This window comes from Marmota marmota, unplaced genomic scaffold, assembly GCF_001458135.2.
Source record: "Marmota marmota marmota unplaced genomic scaffold, marMar, whole genome shotgun sequence".
Lineage (NCBI taxonomy): Eukaryota > Metazoa > Chordata > Mammalia > Rodentia > Sciuridae > Marmota > Marmota marmota.
In genome coordinates, this window is record NW_025999998.1 from 15,195,509 (window position 1) to 15,203,051 (window position 7,543).

A 7,543-nucleotide genomic window follows, 5' to 3' on the forward strand; every position below is an offset into this window, starting at 1 on the left:
GTTTGTCCTTGGCAATGGTATATACAGGTAGAGTGCATTGTGATATTACATCTCCATTCATCAATTTTCTGTATTTAAAATGCTTTGGAAATTAGATAGAACATCTGGCTTTGCGCAAGTGTTTAAAATGTTCTTTCCTGGTTTTGTATGTGTCTGTGTATTTGTTTGTGTGTGCACTTGTCTCAATGTGTACCTGAGTGAGGATAACTCAATTTTCTTGCTGTCTGAAGCCAAATTAAGTGAGACAAGGATGAGTTAGGTGTTACCCATGTCACTATTTACAGAGGGTTGCCATAGCAACATGGTAACCATAACCATATAAACACACAATTTCCCTCTCAATGTTTTATTCTAGGCAACCCCTAGTTGAGTTTTAAATTTCCTCCCATCTGACTCTTAACCACAGGGGCACAAATTATAGGCTATATCTGACCAACAGAGTTCAGTACTAAATGTTCAAGGGAATTTGACTTTCCTTTTGAGTGAACAGAGCAGCAGCCTCTTTGCCTGCCCCCTTTGGCCTGGATCTTCTAGTATTTGAGGGTTTTTTAATTGTTATTGCTAGCAGTGATCATGGTCACATTACTAATAGCCTTATGATATTAACAGAATTATTTTCCTCCTACTTTCTTGACAATGCCAATCATAGACCTTTGGTGCATATATATTTAAATTAAAAATAACTACTAATTATTTTAAAGTACTTAAAGTATTTTAAAGTAATTCTAATTTTATTTTATAGTTAGGAAGAATAAGTTCTGGAATTCTATTTCACTAATTTATTGTTGTTGATGGTCAGTAAAGGATTATGAATTCATTCTATACCTCTCAATCTCTGTATCAATTTACCTAGTTATTTAACTGAAGTCCACCTGAGCAGCCATGGCTAATCTGACAAGGTACTACTTACCTTAATACTCACAGATAGGAGGAAATTTTTCTGATTTCTGAAGAGAACTTTCCCTTGGGATTTTATCATTAATAAGTGGAGAGACATCAGACAAAAGGGAATATTCCCATACCATTTCTTTCATGAGTCAATCACCTTTACTAATAAGTGTGATGCTATTCTCTCACCAAGAGTGGGGCACCAATTTTGAGATGTTTGCTTAGCAGTGGTAATGAGTTTTTGCTAATTCTGTTATACTTTTTTCCATATGTGTGCTAAAGGGAAGACATGTGTTCTTGGTTTCATAATGAACCAAATAGCTCTACTCTCACTGCAGAGATCACAAAGGGGAATTTCCACAACATGTGACTTTGTGACCTTTATTGAATATTTCTGTTGTATTCTAACAAGTCTCTGTAAAGAGGTAAAGAAGGACACAGGGAAAAAGTAAAGATGGTTATGGGAACAAGCAGGATGCCAATTTATTTGAGTATTTCAGAACAATTTATCTTGGGTTTTCAAGCATTTACTGTATAATGTCAATCACTGGTTGGTTCATAAGTCTTTCCTCTTTGGAGACTATAAGTTTTTGAAAACAGAGATGATATGTTTCATTTATATTAGTATTTTAATCCCAATATATATAAAACATCAGGACTTCCACACAATCTCTCTCATTTGTGGAATACAAAATAGTTAATCTCATGGAAGTATAGAGTAGAACTGAGATTACTAGAGACAGGAGGGAAAGGAGAGGGAGATGGAGAGAGATTGATCAATGGGTACAAAATTATAGTTAGATAGGAAGAATAAGTTCTGGTATTCTATTTCACAGCAGGCTGGCTATAATTGACAATATTATGTATTTCAGAAGAACTAAGAAAGGGATTTGACAGTTTTCACATCCCCCCCCCCCCAAATGAGGTGAAGAATAGGCTAAATAATGTGATTTGATCATAAGACAATGTATACCTGCATCAAAATATCACAATATATCCCATAATATGTACAATTATAAGTCAATTAAAAATAAAATGAAACTATGTGCATATATATATATATATATATATATATATATATATGTAATTAAAAATGGAGGTTTGATGCATTCTCAATTAGCATTGGGTTTAAAGATTGCTAAAACATAGTGTATGGCAGATGTGTCATTAATTCATTTGTGTTAATTTGATCTCCTTCTGGGACAGGGTTCGAATGCATTGGTATTTTGCTTAGGGCATGATTCCAGGAAACACTAGAAGGCTAAGCAGAAAAGTCAAGGCATCTGATAGAAGACTATGTTAGCAGGCAAGAGTCCACTCTGGCAAGTGGAGCTTAATTCCAGTGGAATTAAGAATTAAGTGGAATTAAGTGGAATTAAACTCTGAGAGACAGACTAGAACAAATATCAGAGTACTGTCACCTCATTAATAAGGGAACAGGAGCATTTAGACATCAATTTAGTGTGTTCAGGATGCTATAAGAAAATATCATACAATGGATAGTTTATTATCCACAGAAATTTATTTCTCACAGATCTGGAGACTGGGAAGTTTACTAGCAAATTTGGTGGTGTCTGGCAGAGAGCCCACTTCCTGGTTCACAGATGGCCTTTTCACTGTAATCTCACATTGTAGAAAAGGTGAGGGCTCTTTTTCTGGTCTCTTTTTTAAGACATTAATGCATTCAAGAGAACTCTTCTCTCATGAACTAATCACCTCCATAAGGTCCCACTTTATAAAATACCACCAACTTGGATGTTCGGTTCCCAACTTAATGAGTTGTGGAAGAACAACCAAATTTAGAATACAGCATGCACAACTCTTATTTGTGGTTACATAGGAGTATTCCTGGGGATGCTAATTCCCTGAGACCTGTTGTTCAAGTGAGAAACATGTATCCAAGGGCCAGAGACAGATCTCAATCAAAGGAATGCAACTGTTGGATGTTGACAGGAGGATTAGCGACAACACCCCACAGAAAGCACATCCCATTATGAGTATTAGCTAAGAAATAAATAAAATATATTTTCCTGACATTTATGTCCAATGTTATTTTCTCAATTGTTACTAGATTGTTAGAACATAAATGCTTTTTTCAGTGTTTGGACTGAACTACTTAATGAAAGGAAAAGTAAAGTATTAATTTTGTTCTAGGTGCCCTGGAAATATCATTAAACATTAAGAGTGCCATGAACCAAGAATGTTTGAGAAATTCTAACCTATTTCTTTTGAGTTTTAGACATATCCTTGCAAGATTGATCTTTCCATGAATAATGCTGTGAATTATATGAGTCTATAAGAAGATACCTCCCTTTAATAGTCTGCTGATTAAAATTATTTGAAGTTTCAGAACCAGGAGAAAGCTCACATGACTATGTACAACCTGAATTTTTGTATAAAGGACAACCACATACCATAGGTTGCTGTACTTCATATTTTTGGTAATTGAATATGTTTTCATGAAAAAAAGTGGCCAAAATTATTTTCATATAATCTTTGACCCTCAAGTAACCTAAGCCCTTTGGTTTCAGAAAAAAAAATTACCAATTCTGATCTTGGTATTTTAAGTAAGAGTAAGCTAGAAACTATTCTTGGTTGAAATCTTGCTATTTGCACAATCATGACAAATTTGAGGATTGTTGGGTAATGCATTTTTAGGCTCAATCATTGCTCCATGCTATGATTTCAAACCTTGTGTGTCTCTATGTTCCACAATTTTAATTTTATATATTTTACATTTTATTATAAATATTTTTTAAAAACTTCTAGAATAGAAAAGGAATACACAAAAACAGCACAGAGATTTTTTTTTTCATTTTAGCAGTTTTTAAAGCAAGTTGTTAATATGGTTACTTTATTCTCTCATCTTCTCAATTGTTTCTTCTTTATATTTGCCCCTTTCCTTCCCTCTTTTTAAGACAGAGCCTTCCATTCCAGGATCTTTTTGCAGTCTTTGTCCAGTTTTAGCCAAGTGATAACCACCTTGCTGGAGTGAATGCCTACATGGACAGTTGTGCCATTAGTCTTTTCCTATAGCACCCATTCAGGAGAAAATACATGCTTCTTTCTGTACACTTGGACAACTTTGCTAATCTGCTGACCTTTATAAATATGGGCTTCATCACCCTTTTAGATGGGCATAGATCAAACACTGTACTTCTCAGCTCTTTGGAAAGAGGGGAGGATATAATCTTGCTGTGAAGGTGAGAAGGTGCATTGAAATGCCTTTTGTAGTTCTTGCTTCGCTCAAACTTCACAAAAGGATTGAACTTCATTTTGGTCACTGACCCTTCAGCAGTGGTCACAAAAGGGAAGAGCCAGAGATGATATTCTTAACTGAATAAAAATGAATATCTGACAAGCCAATAAAACTGATTTTATCATAATCATAATACTCATAGGCATGACATAATAAAGTCCATTGAACACTTAGCATGCATCAGAACCTATGTGGCCTATATGTTTCTATTCATTTTATTCCAAAGCACTCTGAGGATGTAGGTTCTGTTATAATCCTATTTGGCTTGCATTAATCTTGTGGCAAAAATGTTGGTTTCTAACAGTATTTCCTAGGACCTTACCATATAATAATTTCTTTTTTAAAATTTATTTTTTTTTACACAAATGACATCTTTATTCATTCATCTACATATTCATTCAACAAAACTCACTGAACATCAACTACATCTTAGCATCACACAGGGTTGAGGGACAAAGACATGGGGCCCCAGAAGAAACTCAAGTTCAGTTGGAGCAAACGACTTATAAGGAAATAGTACGATAAAACATTTTGTTTTGGGGTACTAGGTATTGAACCCAAGGGCTCATGCATACTAGGAAAACACAGAACTACCATATAATAATTTCTAGCTGCCAAATTCTTCTTCTCTTTGCTTAGTGGTTTTTTTAATAGCTAGATCCAGTTTTGGGCCCTTAGCATAGCAGTCTGGAAGTACAGGAGGATTAATGTAACTTGTTACTTATTCCCCTTCATTGATATTTCCTGGGATAACATTCCAAATCATTGTACTATGAGTAATCAATATCCCCTACCAAGATTTAATTAATTTCTGTTAACTTTATCTATCTTTATACAAGTAGGGCCCCCTTCTCAGAAGTTGTAGTTTCCATAGTTTCAGTTATCCATGGTCAATGATGTTCCAAAATTTTGAAATTCCAGAAACACAGAATGTATGAGTTTTAAGTTTCACACCATGCTCAGTAACATAAATAAATTTTACACTGTCCTGCTCTGTCCTACCTGGATAGGAATCATCTCTTTGCCCAACAGGTTAATGTTGTATATTAGTCGCATTATGTCACATGTATGACCCATTAGTCACATGTATGACCCATCTCTGTTATCAGACTGACACTATCACAATGTTCAAGTAAATTTAAAAAAATTATCTGAAACATTTTTATTGATGCCTATTAATTATATAGAATTGTGGGTCTCTTTGTGACATATTTGTACATGCATATAACATAATTTGATCAATTTCATCATCCTAAATCATCCTTACCCTCTTCTTCTCCCTCCCCTAGTCCCCTCTTCTCTTTTAATGTTCTCACTTTAATAATGATCTCAAAGTTCAGGAGTAGCAATACTGGCAGTTTTATTACATTATATTGTTGTAATTATTATGTTATTAGTTATGGTTGTTAATCTCTTATTTTGCCTAATTTATAAATTAGACTTTATCATACAGAGGTAAGCACAGGATAAAAAAATAGTATATGTAGGTTTTGGTGCTAGCTGCAATTTCAGGGATCTATTGAGATCTTGAAATACATCATTGAGATGAAAGTCCAAGGGACTATGTAGACTATTTGCATTTAAATCTTTGTTTCTGGGTTGTCTTCTGGAGGAACCTAAACTGTGACACATCAATAAATTCACTTGAACAAATAATGAACAATATAATGTTCAAAATAATTCATGAACAAATAATGGAGAAATAAACAAGAAGTGTGTTTCTGAAACTGAGAAAGTATTGTCTCAGCCTTGCATAATAAGACCTCTAGAGAGGGAGGAATAAGAAACTAGAATGGATTTCAGATTTTAAAAGGACACCAGTAGGAGGCTGGGTCTGGGGCTCAGGGGTAGAAATGCTTGCCTAGAATGTGTGAGGTCCTAGATTTGAATGTCCAAAAAAGAGTGGGATGCAGTGTTCTAACAATACAGATTTATGATAGTAGCCAAAACTATTTTGGTCCTAAATAGAGTGGAAGAAAGAAGGGGTGACCTTGTTGCACAAGACATGGCTATACCATCCTGCTGGGGCCCAGACGAGGAAGCAGATGGTATCAATAGCCAGCTACCCGATGATTCTAGGTTTTCTCCCATCACTTGGCAAAATGATTCAGGGAGACAATTAGTAAATGAATTAAGTCAGATGTTCTCAAATCTGAAAGTCTGATGATCCTGTGGGGGATGCTGGCAGGGTCTGGACTGGGAAGTTTATTCACACATATGTGAAACACACCCACACTCAAACCCAGACACTGAGGAGATAAGCTGTACTAGTTTAGGGAAAGTGTTAACAGGATGGTCCTGTGCTTAATATTCTTTTTTTTTCCTTCTAATTGATGGTGTCTCTTAGGCACTGGCATTTCTAAGAATTGTGATTGACAGTGGACTTGGATGAGATTGAGGTTTTCATGGGATCCTAATTAATTTTGACTTGTCTAACCTTTAAAACTATTTAACTTCTGGTGAATTTCGCAATTTGCTTAAAAGATACCTATTTCTCTCTGATTATTTTTCTATTTTATTGTCTTGAAATGTTATTTTATAAAAGTAGTGTGAATATGTGTGTCTTTTAAAGGAAAATTGATAATAAAATATTATTTAATGTGTGAGTGCTGGAAAGTAGGTACAATCTCACTTGACAGCCTGTTCAGAATGGAATGGAAGCTGTGTGCTTCTCCATCGGAGTCATTACAGTGCACGCTGTGAGTGTGAATGTTCATTAGCATATTATGGATCTATAATTTCTGCTTAAAAAAACTATGCAAAGCAATTACCCAGCATGGTAGGAGCTCTGTTTTCAACTTCAACATTTCCTCCAGTTTACTTCCTCTTCTTAATCTTCCTTCTCCATACTTCCAGATATTTGTTCTTAACTAAATAGAAAGATTGGACACTTCAAGGTATTTGATATCAGATCATTTTACAGAACTGGATCACTCTGACCAGAAAGAAAAACATGGTAGTCAAAGTTGAAGCTGCTGCTGATAATCTGGTTTGTTAAATGGTTGAAGGAAACGTATGCTGCAGAGAAGTGCTTTTGGGGGACAGGGGCACCAGGGATTGAACTCAGGGGCACTGGACCACTAAGCCACATTCCCAGCCCTATTTTGTATTTTATTTAGAGGCAGGGTTTCACTGAGTTGCTTAGCGCCTAATTTTTTTCTGAGGGCTGGCTTTGAACTCATGATCCCCCTGACTCAGCCTCCTGAGCTGCTGGGATTACAGGTGTGAGCCACCTGGCCTGGCTGAGAAGTGCTACTTTTGAAGTAGGAAGGGGCCTCTCCCATTTACATGGTATGACTTTGGGACATTCAGCCTCTTGGAGTTTAGTTCTAGTGTCTTTCAATGCAAACAATGAGATTCCCTCTTGCAGAGTGGTTCTGAATAGAAAAGAAGATG

The 7,543-nt window shown here is 35.6% G+C and overlaps 1 pseudogene; it reads right to left on the bottom strand.

Annotated features, from left to right (window-relative positions):
* Positions 1-3,742: 3,742 nt before the first annotated feature.
* On the bottom strand, positions 3,743-4,163 carry LOC107148315 (annotated as a pseudogene).
* Between the last annotated feature and the right edge of the window lie 3,380 nt (positions 4,164-7,543).